This window comes from Puntigrus tetrazona, chromosome 1, assembly GCF_018831695.1.
Source record: "Puntigrus tetrazona isolate hp1 chromosome 1, ASM1883169v1, whole genome shotgun sequence".
Classification (NCBI taxonomy): Eukaryota; Metazoa; Chordata; class Actinopteri; order Cypriniformes; family Cyprinidae; genus Puntigrus; species Puntigrus tetrazona.
In genome coordinates, this window is record NC_056699.1 from 19,207,332 (window position 1) to 19,224,595 (window position 17,264).

Below are 17,264 nucleotides of genomic sequence, written 5' to 3' on the forward strand. Positions count from 1 at the left end.
ACCAGACTTCATCCCACCGTCGAGGAAGTGCAGGTGTCACAATGTTCATAACACACACTCGCGCACACACACCTCAGTGATAGGATGCCGCTTCCCTCACACGAGATGACCAGATGGTATCTTTAGTGTTGCCGGGTAGAGAGGGGAAATTGTGTAATTCTCTCCCTCGCTGCTTTTTCAACATTTGTTGTTTATTGCAGCTTGTGAAATGCCATAAAAATGTTGTGTTAGCTCAAAAAACAGTTGCACCCAGACGTTTCGGGGTTGTTAATTGAGCCGGCCACCCAGCGCTTCCACTTCTGTTTAGTCTGTCAGAAGTAGTTTACTTCTACGGCATAAACAGCCACCAAGTTGCAAACGAAAACCTCCCCGTGCCTCTTCGGCTTTGCAGGGGCCGACATTTTGTGTTGACAGAAGCCAGAAAGTAGATGTGCTTGTGTGGGAGGCAGAGATTAAAATCTCGCAATGCGCACTCCTTAAAAAAAGTCTTTTTAAACTGTATCATTGTTTCCCTTCTAATTCCATTATCCCATTTCAAAAACAACCAAACCTGTTTACTTTTAAACTTTTGACAAATTCTTTCCTATTCTGCCAAGTCTTATTTTTGGAGCTTGAACAGCATGCTTTCTGTTCCATTTATGCAGACATGCACAAGAAAATACTAGCGGTAGATTTGCAATCTCTAATCTTATGTGGATTAAGGCAAGTAATTAAGTGCTATAATTGTGCAGTCTTGTTCGTTTAAACACTTGTTATTGTAATAATTGGCACTGGAGTCTCTCCAAAGCCCAGGGTTTCTGTCGGAATGACACACAGTGGGGCAAAGAAAGGAGTTTTACAGTGATTCATCTACAGAGACATTGTCAGCTGTACAGCTTTGGTACACACACACACACACACACACACACACACTATATTATGGCTGCGCAGGTTAAATTAGTAGAGGAGAGGACAGGGCAAAAAAAAAAAGTTTTTAAAAGAACTGGGAGGTAGGGCCTCTGAGCAAGGATGGTATGAATACAGTGGAGAATAGGACTTTGCTGACAGCGTTTATGTAATTTAATCTGACCATCTGGGGGAAAATCAAACTAATTTGAAGAGCTCGGGAGGGAGAGGGAGGCAGCCTCTAATCTGCTCTCACAGCCACATTGATATTCAGGAATGCACAAGTGCCACTGAAACACCGAGCCTATAACAGCTAGACGCTCTCAACACTAAAAGCCCAGTTGGGAAAACACAAAAGATGCAAGCTGTGTTACAACAACGTTAAGGTAGAAAAAGAAAGTTTTTGTCTTATTTATTTATTTTTTTAAGTATAGCTGAGAGGCTATCTATACGTGGGACATTTACATTTCTGTCACTTAGGTTTTTCCTTATCTGAAAGTATTGAGATTTATTACAATAGAACAAATATCTTAGGAAACTGTCTTTTTTTTTTTTTTTTTTTACTTTAATGCCAAATTAATATTAGTATCTTGACCATACAGATTAATTTTAAGTATTCATAAAACTGACTTTGTCGATGGCAAAAATAATTCAGTCATTTTCTTAAAAAGAGTTGTGAAAGGAAGATAAGGAAAAAGCAAAAAGTGTATTAGTTAATTATTATAAACTGAATATAAAAGTCATTATAAAATCACTTTTAATGAACCCCCATTTTATCTTAATGGGCCAAAATTATATGTTGCTTAGAAACCACAAAACTCTATAATTATATCCAGATTTTTTTATTAACGGTATATTATATTGAACGTTTTACTAATTTTTAATGGCTTGCTTTACTGTCTCAATGCATTACATACTTAGACTACTTTTACAAGTTAGTCATTTGTTTTAAGTCTGATTGTTAAGTGTCTTTAAGTGCATAAAAACAATTTGAATGCAAAAAAAAAGACTGAGGTGACCTGCATAAGCCGAGTATGTGCCATTGAGATGTTAAATGTTAAACAGATAGCTATTATAAACCTGCTTGGACAGTACGTGCATGTCTTATTATCATGGGTGAAGACACTCTCTCTGACATGGCTGTCCTATGGTGTGTGTGGGTGCCCTTGCCTTTTGGCAATGGCGTGGGCGAAGCCTAATGGGAGCAGCACACGGTGGCTGACATGACAAACGGCAGGGGGCTTTCCATAACCAGGCTTGCCGTTGACGCTGAGGGCCCCACCGGCCCCTAAATGCCTTGTTACTCCTGCGGCTTTCTGTCTAAATGCTGAGGATTAATTAGCCGCACCAAAAATAGAGACACCAAATGCAATTTTTGAAAAAAGAAAAGAGGACGAAGAAAAAAAAGTAGAGAGTAGGGAGAGTATGCTTGCTGTGCACTCAAGACTTATGAGGGGGAAATGGTATCGCTTGGGGCAACGAGGGCACGGTGCTGCATGATACAAATATGAATGAATAAAAGTGAATGATAGTGCTGATAGTTTATTGCCAAATTTATCATGATAATTGTAAGATCCATATGAGTGATGATTTTTGCTGCCATCCTCGGGTCTGTGGGCAGTTTTGAAATATGTGTTTAAACGGTTTCTTCTATCTATCTATCTATCTATCAAGCAAAAAATCAAGCAGCATCTTCTGTCTGACTTTACAGGGGTGGCCAACATTATTAGGACACTAGTATTTTTAGCAGCTAAAATGGTTTAAAGTCAGTGTAGTGTGCCAGTAGGAAATATCAATTTAAATTTACAAACTTATTTTGCCATTAATGGTAATGATCCAGTTAGATTTTTGTTTGCTCCACACAGAGATCTGATCTCATTATCAGCCTGTCTGTCTGGAATGACATGAAGAAACAGAAACTTGAGACAGACTAAATCCAGAAGAACTATGGCAATATCTCTGAGATGCTTCAAGAAATCCACCTGCGAAGTTTTGGGCACTTGTGTAGAAATGCTGTAAAATGAGAATGATGTCAAAAACATTGGATTAAATAGATTTTCTTTATCAATTATTCTACTAACTAAATAAAAACTTTCTAAATGAAAGTTGGTGTGTTTAAAGCAGCTTTTCCCTTGGTGCACTTGCACAGGTAGGTCTTTTGAAACATCTTGGAGACTACAGTAAAAGAAAGAAATATCTTTTAAGTTTAAATCATTTTTTTCAGCTGATGAAAATGCTAATGATCTAATCATTTTGGCCACCACTGTACATTGTAATATTCTGAGTCTGACGGGTTATTCAGAGCATTGAGTCTATTACTCGTGCAGTTTCACTAACTCCTTTGCCCCTTCATCGTACCCTCTGTCCATACACATATACCCCCTACCAGCAAGTCAAATGCCCATGCAGCCCTTCCCCGCCACAACCCATTACAGCACAATCATACGATCACAGACACAGCAATTTGAGCTAGCAGCATGTAGTGGAGCTGCTCTCCTCAAGTGCTTTGTGCCTTTGCAGGCCTATTGATTTTCATATCATATGGATGGGTTCATATCATCTGTGGTGAGGAGCTTCAGATATATTAGAGGTCAATGACACAGCTCATCTTTGAAGTCTCTGACCTGTGTTTGCAACACGCTGTATTTTGATAGTCCTCCCGTTAGATTGCAAAATGGCTCCTTTTATAGTTGGATGGGATGGGGAATCAGACGTCCCGAAGCAAGTTTCTTAACCGCGTTAGGTAGTGGTTCCCCCGAGTCACATTCAGCAGGAACGCAAGCTCGTAGTAAGCGGTCAGCGTTGTTCTCAGCTCCGAAGTGGGTGAGAGTTTTCAAGAGGGTGTTTTATAATGAGAGCCGGAGAGCGTATACATGTTTAATGTTGGCCTCTCTTCCCGTATTCTCCTCTCTGATAATGCCTTCCCTTGCGCTAAAGAGCGACATTGAGAGGCGCCCACTTCAGCGTTGTTTCAGCCCTCTGGAATGTTCTATAGAGGAGGAAGACTCCATTTAGTGGCTGGAGCAGCAGCCACAGTGAGAACCTTTCAGCATGGAGAGGGAAAGGGGAGAGGCTCTTGGAGTGGTTAGTCTGCTGCCTGCTTTGCTGGAACACACTGCATTGTCCTCCAGAGACCTTTCTTCCTCCCTCACTTTGTCCCTGTGTTCTCGAGAGTCGTGAGGGAGGAGTTTGAAGTGGTGCAGCAGTCTCGCCCTGCCCTCTCAGCAATGCACCGAGGCCCCCCGTGAACCGATACGCAATCAGGGGTCTCGTTTACGAGCTCTGATTGTTTGAAGGCTGCTTGGTGTCCGGGCCCGCTTGAAATTTTTCTTTAAAGTGGGCTGCTCGCTCCCCTCAGATACACCTGCCCCCCTTCGCACCTTCCCCTGGTGGTCCTTGGGAAGCCAGGTGTCTGGGATTGTCTCCAGTGTTTTACCTCAGCTAGCTAACAAGCTCCCCCTGGCCCTGGAGGAAGGCCCGCTTTCCCTGCTGCCCGTTCCCATAATGCTGTTTCATTATGGTCCCCACTGGAGCATACGCAGCCATTCACAGAGCAAACTTCTGATGGCTTAACGACCGGTGCGGAAATGTTTTCTCCGAAAGATACTTTTTCAAGTGCCTTAATTTGAGTTTACATTCAAAGCCGTTTCCTTTGGGAAACTCGCCAGCGGTCCTGTGGAAACTTTTCCCTGCCCTTAGTGTTCAATTGTACGAGACCAGCACTTTAAGCAATTATAACTTATCAAGAGAGATTTTTCTTTGTTATTATGGTTCATGCTGTTTGCTGTTTCTTCGCAGGAAATATCGAAGCCTGACAATGCCGAGATCCATTAAAAGCGATACAGCAGGGAAATTGCACACATCGCACGATTCGAGGGCCCTAATGGTGGCAGTTATAGCTCAAATATCAATCAGTTTCTGTTTACTGAAATGGATGATTCTCTTAGCGCAAGTGACTATCCATCGCCCCATTATCCTTAATGAGCAGCTGCCAGTAGACACTTTTCCCATTTGTGATTTCTTCCTCAAGAACCCCTCTTCGTCAGCCAGCAGGACACTCCCATTTTGGAACACGCATCCACTAGAATTAATTAGCCCCTAATGGCTTCTGTCATTTAATGCAAATGAGTTTTACAATTATCGTTTTGTTATCGCTCACGGAGTGCGCCGCTGTTCGCCTTTGCCCTCTCGGTGACACCGTTACTCCATTACCACGTTTGACGCTCGTTCCTCTGGGCCGCACCATTGCGATGACTCCAGTCGTGCATCTTCCCCTGCGTCAAGCGGAGCAAGCCGGCCCCCTTTTATCTGCCCGGTCCATCGCAACGCCGTTCTGCTTTTTTATGTGTACCCCCATGCATCAGCTCCATTAAGGGCTCCTCGCTTGTGAAATTGACTTTCTGTTGTTTCTCTCGCCATCCCCTGTTGTTACTATCACAGAATGTATCTGCTGTGTCCCGAAAATGCATTTTGCACCCTGTCTGTTGACCATTCAGTGTCTGTTATTCAATCTTCAACAGAAGGTTTGGAGGAGGGATCCCAGCTGCTCGATGGCAGCACCCCTGCAGTAAACTATCAGATCCATGCGAGGTCAAGCTCGCAAAGCGCTCACCTCTGCTATCGGTTTCCCACTCTACACTGCTGATGACTCTATGTGGAAGCAAATGATTCCTTGGGCTCATGCTGTTCAACTCCGCTTTTCCCTCCTTCCTGTCGTACCACTTATACATCCGCCTCCAACAGGCATAAGTAAAAAATAATAAATAAATAAAAAACAAGGTTTGACCTTCAATGAAATAAGTTTTTTCATGCATTTTTTGTGTCATTTCTATAGAAAGGTGCTACATTCTGTCTTTGACTTTGAAGTTTATCTGTGGTTATATTTGTAAGGGGGGTAAAATTTTCAGTATGATGTGGGGGCGAATCAGAGCTCCGTGTGACACTTCAGTCTCCCCCAACCAGAAGTCAGGGATGCTGCACAGACTGCAGTACCAGTTGTCACTTGTTGTCACTTGGAACATGACATACGGATGCTCAGGACCTGACGGCATATGTGACGCTGGCCTGCCAAAAGCATGCTGGCACTTTTAGGGCCCTGGTTTTTTTTTTGTTTGTTTTTTTTACACCATTAGTCACATTTTCCTCTTGGCTTGGTTTAGGCAGTCTCCTTGCTCCTTCCTCTGCTTTTTCTTGTTCTTCCTCATATATTTATCATAGACGTGTATTCAAACAGTATATATTTATTATATATTATATATTGAACCTTGTCATTTATTCATTTTAGTTCACTTAAATTAAAACTTTAAAGCACCATTTTATTTATTTTTTTCTTAGTTCCATATACAGAATTCTCACAGACCTGGAACAGTCATAAACATGAATAACAATATTCTTTGTAAATGCATTTGTCTTCAAAGTCAATCTTATTTTTTTTAATAAGACAACATAAATTAGAATTTATATTGGAATGCATTTCGAATTTTGAAAACATCATCAAGGTTGTACATAATAAAGAGCAATGTGTTAATTTATATGATAAATATTATAACTACTGCATTTGCAGTTATAATTTTAGATGTTTCCTAAATAGTTTTATTTATATGTTTGGGGTTCATTTATTTTATTTATAAGATTATGAAAAATTAATTGAAAGAAAAGTGTCTGGCAACACTGTATATGTTGTTATAGAACTTAAAGAAGAACAGTTAAGTTTCAACGCTTACACAGCCTCTTTTAGTCTACTGTTTTAGTGATATTTTTTTCATTCTGCACAGCCTCTCTGATTTACTCTTTTAGTGATCGGACCCAGTTGAATATGTCTTCTATCTCTGCTCATGTTGACCTTTGTTGAATTTATCAGTAAGCACTCAAACTAGCTCACAGCAGACTTGTATTAATGCTCTGTTTGTTTAATATCGCAGCATCCTCAGAATGTTCTTCAGCTTGAATGGTGGTTACATCATCATAGAACTTAATTAATGTCATAATGCACTTGCTTGGCCCGGTTGTGTTGGCCATGTGTAATATGATATAAAGACGTAATTGGTCTCTGCTGTTTTTAGTATTGCTGCGTTTCCCTTTACCCCCTTTGGATGGCGGTTGACAGATTGGTCATTACCTCTCAGAGGGCCCGAATTAGCGCCATGTTTAACGGCACTAACACAATTGAATCCTTTAATGATACCCCAGAGTGCAATGTTCTAGTGTAATGATACTGGACATGCTTTTTTCCCTTATACTCTGTCCCTCTTTTTCTCTCTGTCCTAGTCTAATGCATTGTTGTCCTAGATAGTATCTCACATTTTGATGATGGGCTGCATTAGATGCTTAAACACATCTGACTTGTCCATAACACACTGTCTGTTCCTGTTCCACTTGAAATAATTGATCATACACTCAAAGGGAAGTGCAAGTATCAATATTAATTAGTCCTGTCAGTCAATTGAAATATTGAATATTATTTGATCTCCTAATTTGTTTTGCTAGTTACCACATAATCGTTCATTTACCTTATATAAAACAAAATAATATGAGTTATTATGAAAGCAATTTGAGTGGATGACACTCATGGTAGAATCAGTGTACAAATCTAGACAAGAGGTACTTTTATGCAACAGTGCCAGTCTTGTTAAAACAAACCAATTCTAGATTTCTGAATGCATGCAAAATGCGAACAATCTACAACAATTCAATTATTACAGCAGTAATTTCCCCACACTTCATGGACACGATCTTGCATGTAAATGTTTTTTCCATTATTATTATTTGTTTTTTTGCTGCTGCTGTGGCCTGCATATTAGTCTTCTGCTAGTGCTTGCGTAAATATTTCTATATTGCATAGGCCTAGATGTAATTGACTACTAAGGTCTTGACTGGGTTAGATTAATAAATAATTTATCAATAAAGGTGCAGTTTTTAATACAGAACAAACTGAAAATACTGGTAAAATTAAATACATTTAATTTAATACATTTATTTAATTAAATACAGCTAAAGTATCTATAAGGCATACAACATATTTAAATAATTAATGCATAAAGTAGTACTATTTATGACTTAATATATTTCTAAATAGTAAAATAATTTATTATTGGCATGAACTATAAAATGTCTATATTAGTCCATGGTAAAATAAATTGAATAATATGTCTACATGTAATTATATAAATAAAGCTGTACAGCATATTATATACAAATATATACAATACTGACATGAACTAAATATGTCCTTTAAAACAAGGTAAATTAGCTTTTTTTTCTTTTGGTATTTGAAAGCTGTGGTATTGAAATCCAATTTGAAAGAACAGCTTGGTTTAACAAATGTGAGATAGCCTCCTTCGTTCAAATCAAGCTTAAGCTTTCACAATAGAGTAAAACGATCGTAACCTGACCCATGCAATTGGCAAACAATATCATATGAAACGCTCGCTGCACTCAATAAATAAATAAATCACTACGTATCGCAATTCTCTGTGAAGGGCAACACGTAAAGAACCGTCATGTCTGTTACTCAAGTATTGTGAGAATGTTGCACCACAGATTCATACGCCAGGTTGTTTGTATAGACTTCGAAGGAGCAGGAAAGTGCTCAAGATGTGATTTTGCCCCAAAATCTATTATGATTAGCTGGGATCAACAAACTATCCACTCTATCCTAGGCATTTAATGCCTGGCTCTGCCTGTCTCTCTGGTCCGCTTCCTCTACATTGAAGCGCTTCAGGGCAGGCATTTATGTGCTTAATGTAAGCTATCCCAAAAACACATCCATACCACCAGCAGCCCTGAAATGTGCCTATTTTGTGTTTGGCCATGTCTGAGGCATAAACATCTCTTATTTATGTGATTGGAGCCAGGCTTATGTTTCTCAGTCTGGAGGTTTCGAGCTGGATGTGACTAAACCTGAGCTAAACCGCAACGGCTGGGCAGGGTAAGGTAACTCCTGTCCCCTGCCAGGAGTGGCCGGGGCGACGGGGCTTCTGATGTCCGGCCTAATTGGTTAAGCATTCAGTACAATCCCGCGTCGCCGTGATCGGATTTCGACACGGGCACCGATCCTCTCCTGATCAGCTCCACATGGTCTTCTTGTCTTGACAGCGCCACGGCAATCTTCCCATCTGCTTTTCATTTTCCATCCTTCCGTATCACCGCTATCTTTTTCATGGGGACATTCTTATATTTTTAGCCCCCTGAATGATTAAATGAAATGTTATACGCTGTCAATAGACTGCAACACAGCATGATAGAAAGTGGTTAGTGCATATGTTTGAAAATTGAATCCTTTCATTTTTATGAGTTGTTTTTTTCCCACCTCCGCAAGGTTTTCCAGTTTCCCAGGTTACACCAGACTCCTGCACTGTGCAGGGCACATCAGAAGGGGAGAAAAGTCTTTGTCTGAGGTTGAGCTGGCCGAGTCAACAGCTAATTTCCCTCGACGGCAGGTACACGCCAGCCAAGCTCTTGTACTTTTCTTATTTCATAATACATGTATTGATTTTGCTGCAAACGCCCCCCGTCACAGGGCGAGTCGTGTAGTCTCTACACGTCTGCTTGTTTGATCAGGTCGAGGGAGGTAATGCATACAGTAGCATCTGTACCGAGGTATTCTACAATGCTTAGAGAAAGCTGCTGTTAGCGTTCCCATTCATCTCAATTGCAATTGCTCAGCTGGTCCAAGACCCCTTGGAAATGAGCAGCCTAAAATCATTTATTTTAGTTCTGGGACCCTCTCTTATGCTCCACAGTTTATTCTTTTCACTCATCACAATAGAAGTTTACTCAAAGATAAGATATGTGAAAAGCATCATGATAAACTTAAAAAAAAAATGTATACTATAATACACTATATGCTAGTGGTTTCTAATATTCCAAAAGGATAGATTACAGTGGTCAGTGACGAAAAAGATGTAAAACTTCACTCTCTCAGGCATTGTATACAACACTGCGGCCTTAATTAGTTTTCTGCAATTTAATATCTAGGTTATATATCCTGAAGTACAGTGAGGGAATGCAGAAGTCCACAAACAAAATATAAAATGTGTTGGGTAAATAATATCAGTATCACAGTTTCGCTGCAATCACTGTTTTAGATTCAAGTTTTTAATCCAAACTGAAAGCATAACTCTCGGCAACCCTCTGTGAATTTCATTCAGTTACACAGCAGCACTAAAACTCACAGTATAAAGACTTAGAGGCAGTAAACCTCCAAATGAAATCTTTCCTGATTTTAAGTTTGAAAATGCAAATAAATAAATAGAAAATATGAAAAAGTGTACTCAAATAATATTTTTTTATTTGAATTATTTTATTATCACATTTTATTTATTTTATTTTATTTATAACTAAACAAAGTGTAATAATTATATTATAAGGGTAGTTGTTTTATTTTTATAGTTATATTTAATGTCACAATAGCACAGTGACCTATACAATGAGCACCAAACCAACAGGTGCTCTTATGAGAACCAGATTGAAAAACTCATTGGCGCCCTTGAGTATAGTGTTTTAAATGCACATCACAATTAAATAATAAAATAAATAAATAAATAAAATAAAGGCTGGTAGGTTTAAGATGATAGTAACTATGGAAACACATTGTCACAGTCTGTTAAAAGGGTCTCAGGCAAATATTTCCAAGAAATAGCAACATTTATGGACCAGGTAGTTGTATATTTTTTTTCTAAATAAGATTGATATAAACAGCTTAGTAAAAAAAAAAAAAACATTCACAAAAATGTGTTTATATTAAAGTAAAATATGAAAAAAGTAAAAAATGTCAAATGCCATGCAAGGACTTGGAAATGTCTGTTAAAATGATGGAAAATTAAATCACAGTGATACTTCACAGCACTATGATAAAAACACACATTAGCTGTCCACATTCCCATACGCTTTACTAGCATGGAGAGGGAGCCACAGTATAACAATGGCGTTTTTACACAAAAAGTCACAACAACTCTGTAGTTTTTTCTAACAGACACTTTGCCTGTTTGAGGAGGTTTTTGATGTTTTCTATGGTGCGGGTCTCTGATAGACTTTTTCAATAATACCTAACTGCAACAGCTAGCAGCTCTACAGTGAATACTGCAGATAAAACCAGTAAAGGTTATCCATCCATCACCACACACACATTGATAGAGCTGCACAGTGGGGCTGAATGCTGTTGTGCGGAGGACCACAGGGCCTGAGGAAGACCCACTGCGGTTAGCTCTTACTGTACTGTATTCTCCAGGAAAGCTTTGATATACTGATATCCCACTACGGCTGGTGCTTAGACACGCGGTCCCTGGAGTAGACGCCATTATGCACGACCACATGTCGCAGCGTTGGGTTTTAACCAAACAATAAAGCTCGTCTTTTACCTTAAGATGTCACACACCGAGATTTCCACTCGCTTGATGTAGCTACGGGCACTCAGAGGCAAACACCAAATTCAATAGTGATTTTCGTCTCCAGATACACACATAGTTTGCTGTTTTTTTTTTTTGTTGTTGATTACTCGCGTAAGGCTTTCAACAGCCCAACATGGTTTTGACACGTTCATGTTTTTAGACTGAGGTCATAGGAAGGCTGAATTTAATTCGCAGTTACCATGCAAGTTTTTGAGGCCCACTGGCAATTTTACCACACGCTTGTAAACCAAAGTTCCTTTTAGGATGATATCTCACAAGTTTTTTTTATTTTTTATTTACAGAGGTACCATTTTTTAAATCACTGGTGTGAGGTTTCTGTAAAAGGAGAGTGCTGGTTTACAGCTTATCTCCATTTTTTTTCCTCTGTCTACATCTCTACATGCCAACAAAAAGAGAGTGGCTCTCTAGTATCCACTGACACATTCCTCTTTCAGACAAGTGTGCTTAATGTCTAAAATGAAAAATAAAGGGTAAATTTAACAACTATTCATGAGCACATGTGGAGTACATGTACACGCACCGTTGCTTCATGTTTGCACATTTCATTCACTTGTAAAATTGACAAACACATTATACGTGGATATTTTCATACAGTAGCATAATATATTTCAGATTTTTATGTATGCATTTCTGTAGATCTAATTTATCTAGTTAGTGTGAAGTGATGTTTTGTTCTTCTTAGTGGATCGCTGTATGCAGCTCAGAGTCATTCTATTTTATATGGATATACTGTTGGCATTGAGATGACTGTCAAGTGCTACTTGTCAAAGTAGACACTTTACACTTCACTAAAGCCCAAGTATCCTTTACACCGTCTGAAGACTGGTGTTGTTATTCACACAATCTGTGTCTTACCTGTTTGTGTGAGCTTGTTTCTGCGTGTATGCACTTGTGTTTTTAGCTGTTTTAACAGCATATCGGCATCTTGCTCTGACAAATCTTTTTAAGCTCTTGGCCCAGATGTCCTGAAGCTCTGCCAAACTGTAGGAATCCTCCATATCTCAGTTTGATTAGTTGCATTGCTGCTTATTTCTATGAACAATCACGATAAGATGAAAGATCACCTTAAATGCAGCAGTTTGCACCAGAAACATAAAAAAATAAAATAAAATTCATCCCCAGGTTGATTTAAACATTTGTATGTAAATATATTATATGCAATGCAAACATTTTAACTAAATGTGTTAAATGATATAGGGATGTTGTATGGGATATTTAATGCATAACACTGTTATCATGTTTGTCAAGCCACAGAAATTACTTTGTAATTACTTTTAATGAGTCTAACATTTTGTGAGAAACAAAATTAACACAAGTATGAAACTTAAGCCATTATTAACTGATATCCCAGCTTATAACTGCTCCCATCAGATTTGTGAACAGATTTTTCATTTTTATTTTTTGGTGTAAAGAACATAGATAAAATAGTATAATAATAATATTTTAAAGAAAAAGTATTAACAATAAATATATATTTTTTTTAATGAAATTCAATTTCAGGAATTAATAGAACTTGGCATATTGAATATTCTTGCTGTTTATGGCCGGTTCGTTGTGTGTTCTTACCCAAAGCTTTCTTACCATTGGTGAAACATCAAAATGTTTACCTTTCTTTCTTTCTTTCTTTCTTTCTTTCTTTTTGCCACTGGTTAGGCTGCATATTTGTTTGACTCCAACTTCCCTGTATGCTTGTCATTCACCTGGATCCACCACTTCTGAAAAGGTATGAGCTTTTTCAATAGTAAAAAATGCTAACAGAATCTATAATGCTAGATTTTGAAAATACAAAATAAAACGATTATCAGTGGTCTGTTTTAGTCTGTTCACACACTGCTATTATTTGGCTTCAAAGGACCGCAGAACACAAGTCGTTTGAGCTACAATATGTTCATTCATGTATTTATTTTATTTTCCTTCACTTTTTTAGACTCATAACTGTGATCACCCTGAACTCTCACTGTAAAAAAAAGAGCACAGAACAGAAGAGTAAATTCATATGTGTTTTGCACAACTTGAAGATCAGTAAATAGCGACAGCTACTTTTTGTAGATGAACAACTTCTAGTTAAAAAGATTGAGACATAACAAGCATAACATGATTCAAGAACGAGAGAAACTGCTTACGTTTTCTTCAGTTTACAGCCAAGACTTTAACAATCATCAACAATGTTCAGCTGCACTTCAAACACATGCTCACAATAAACTCCCACACGATTCTAGTTTTCTGAATCCGTGAGGGAGTATCTGTGACCTAGCTGAAAGCGACCCATCCCAGCCCTTCCACATGTGTCAGCGCTGGAGGATTTATCCGTCTGAGATTTAGAGGTCTTAAAAAATGTTAAACGGGTCATTCTAAGCTTAAATAAATACTGCTAAGAATACATGTATGCCGCTGTCAGTCTACGGTTCTACAACTTTCTGGCACTAACCTAGTGAAATCTATTTTGTGACTCCCCAGAAGTGTTGTCCCATTTATCCAGTAGGCTGTATTAAACTGTGTTCGAGAGCCACTGGTTTTTGAGGTTGCTCAGCACAGAGTGGTTTTGGTTAAAATTTGTGGTTTAGTCAATGCACAATAATTTTTGTGTTTAACTGGACAGGTACAGATGTATAAATCAATTGGACATTTATAGCTTTGTTTCCAGAACCAGAAGTCCATGGCCAAACGTGTGCGTTCCATCAGTGGCTTTAGCTGTAAGTGGTGATGGCATTACGCTTCTTGCTATCCCATAAAAGAGAGCCCTCTAGGGCTGATTGTACATCAGATTGACTCCGATTAGAAATGATTGTGAGATTAGCGTACTGGTCGGTACAGCAAACCCTAGATCAGCCATTTGGTTATTCTGTCTCTTAATGAAGAATCTGTTTCTTCTCAGCGCTGTATTCTGCAGTAGTTTGAGTCTTGAGCACTTTGTTCTGATGATTCAATTTAGCTTTCCATAGAACAGAAATCACACAGGACCACTAAGCGGCAGTCACAGGAAGTTCTTTAGAGAATAACTGTACCCTTCAAGCTTCAAACTTATTGATTGTTTCGTGTCCTGTGAAAATAACTCAAAGGTGGAAAGGGAGTGTTAAATTTGCCAAAGTTTCTTGTCATCACGAGCGGGCCTGGCTCGGATCCGAGCAGGATATGCAGCCGTTTCAAATCAACCTAGAACGACGTTCGCTGATGAGCAATTAGAAAACGGTTTACATCGTTGCAATCATCAGCTATTATCATAATCAACTTCAGAGTGAAGAGAGCCCTTACCAACACCACCCTGTCCCACAAAAGAGCACTCGCTCTCACCACGAGAAGAGATTTGCCTATATGTGTGCGAACTCCTCAAAATGGTCCCAAAAATATTTGTAGTTTGTTCCGAGACTAGTCCACCCTTCCCCTCTACATAACACCTTCGCAAAAGCTTTGTGAGCCGCCCCCATCACTGACAGCACAGTAAATGAAAACAGCGTTTTGCTCTATCGTACTGCATTATTTACTGTCTCCTATGGGCCACCCTGTTTAAACCGTGATGTGGTTGAATTCTGTATGACACTGAGGCGTTGAGACACGCTCCACTCAACCTCCTGCTCTGGGGTCAAGTTCCCATTTTGGAGCATCAGTCACGCTTGCCTCATCCCGGTGGCCATATTGGAGTTACATCAGTCTCAATGGCCCCTCGTTTCGACGTAATGGCTGCTCCATGGGAAATTAAAGCTTAATTAAACATGCATGGCAACGAGACACCATTGTGCTACAATATTTGACTGCCGGTGACCTGACAGATTCATTATCTGAGAAGAGTTTCTCATTTTTATGACACGCTCCTCTGTGGACGCGCAGGCTCTGATAAGATCTCGGTCTGTCTGTTTAATGGTCCAGACAACATGCTGCCTGCCTGCAACAAGAATATGCATTCACTGTTTATCTCGTTTACAGTTTGCTCAATGGAGAGCGGGTTTAATTGCGTTTGAGTGGTTTGATGTGGACTGGGAGATACGTGTGTGAGTGTGAGAAAGAAAGAACCTCTGAGAAAACCTCACTATTGTTGTGTTTGACCTTAGTTGTTTAGCTGTTTTGGCTTGGAGCAACATGAGCCTTGTGCATCTAAACACCCAAACACATGATCTTGCCTTTAGATACTTGCATACAAGAGGTCACACTGTAATGCTATTGTTGCTGGATATGCATGCAAATATATGCAAATATGTAATGGCTCTCTTATTCTTGTTAATCTTTCTAATCTTATGCTCACCACGTATGCATTTATATCATGTAATATATTATGTTACATATATGTTAAAATCAGCTGTTACTCCAGTCTCCAGTAAGTAATATAGTTAGTAAATTTTACTAATCAAGCTTAGAATATGTTCAAGACTCTGTAGTGGATTTCTATTTGTCCGCAGGTGAAAATTGAAATATACCTCAACAAGTGTATTGCAAGAACCACACAGTTCAAAGTGTAGTTCATGTCTGCAGTCCAGATCGTGCAGGGCGAGTTACGTGCCAAAGTTTCATACTTAGGATTACGTATTTCTTCAAATCAATGTTAAACCATTTTTTTCATTAGACAGTTCCAATAGTACTTTCACAGTCTGTTTTAAATAAAGGTAATCACCCTAATAAACTCCTGTCCTCTGATCAGATAATAACATGCGTAAAGACCTAAATACATTGACAGCCTACAGCACGGATACAGTATTGAAAAGGATTTAGATGTTCGCTGGGCAGAGGCCTTTCGTGTTGTCATTGGGATTATCTTAATACTCAATAAACCAACAACAGGAAGATTAGCGTGACTGACACACCGCATATGTTTATAATGAGAGGATTTGCACCTTGGCTATTGTTTGCTTGTCAGGAGAGCAATTAAACACCACAGGCCCAGAGACACTGCGACGGCCTGTCTCTGCAGACCGAGCCAAGTGTGTTTTGCTAACTCAGGTTTAGCACAGTCTACGTACAACAGGGGGGCCTCCTTCACGATGACATTTATCCTTGTCAGGGTGGAGAACAGCATTTGTTAGCAAATACAAGACCCCTTCGTGCTCTCAGCACCATTATTATTATTATTACTACTTTGAATGTGCAAATTTGGAAAAGTACTTTGAAGGATGTAGAGTGTCGTGTTTACTAATTGCTGTGTGTCAATATGCCATTAACTCTGTGTCGGTGCCAAAGAGCTGTTTGGATAAACTTAAATGGAATCATCTACTCACTAATCAAGAGTGGCTGTTTGGTGTTAAATGCCGGTTTGAAAATGAGTCGCTAACTGTGAGTAGCATTTTTCACTCTGAGGGGCACTGTTCCCACTCATAGACGTGACAGTTCCCACTGCTTTGCACTGCACATGTCTGTCATTCCATTGTTGTGCAGTAGTCTGATAGTGAGTTTCAAGTGGATCACGCAGTGAAGAGAATTTTTTCGATGTGCATCAAATGGATGTGGCTTTCATAAACACTCAACAGGTGCTGTAGATTGTGTTTAACACTTAGACATGCATGCATGCAAAATGGAGAGATAAAAGCAAGGTGTCCACAAAAGCTATCTTACTCGACAGGCTGTAAATGGTCTAGTGCTTCAGGCCTCAGATTTTGTAAAGGGTCTCACAGTCATGGATAAGTGTCATGCACCCACAGGCAAAAATGGCTGAACTAGATGCTGATATTTATTTCTTAGAGAATTAATCCTCAGTCAGAATAACTGAAGTCCAAGTCTTAAATCTCTTTTGTTAATAATTCTCTATAATCATTGGTTTGGTTTCACTTATTTATTAGATCTTTCTATTTGTTTTACTGCTACTAGTTTATTGGTATTATGAACCTTTTTCTGGGACAATGTATATATATATTTAATATATTTCTAGGGATTTTCTTGTTTATTGGTATTATGAACCATTTTCAAGGACAATTTATGCATTTATTTATCAGATAATCTTAGGGATTTTCTTGTTTATTAAGTCATACTTGTCTCAAAAAGAAGGTC

The 17,264-nt window shown here is 39.0% G+C and overlaps 1 protein-coding gene across 11 annotated transcripts in view; it reads left to right on the forward strand.

Moving 5' to 3' along the window:
- The window catches only part of tenm3 (teneurin transmembrane protein 3), a 243,630-nt gene that overhangs the window by 16,239 nt on the left and 210,127 nt on the right, over positions 1 to 17,264 (forward strand). For 10 of the 11 annotated variants that reach the window (XM_043229546.1, XM_043229727.1, XM_043229793.1 and 7 more), the window contains exon 2: positions 12,948 to 13,017. The exons of the other annotated variant lie outside the window; for it this stretch is intronic. The gene's annotated coding sequence lies outside the window, so the exon portion shown is untranslated. The remainder of the gene's footprint in view (positions 1 to 12,947; positions 13,018 to 17,264) is intronic. 11 annotated transcript variants of the gene reach the window in all.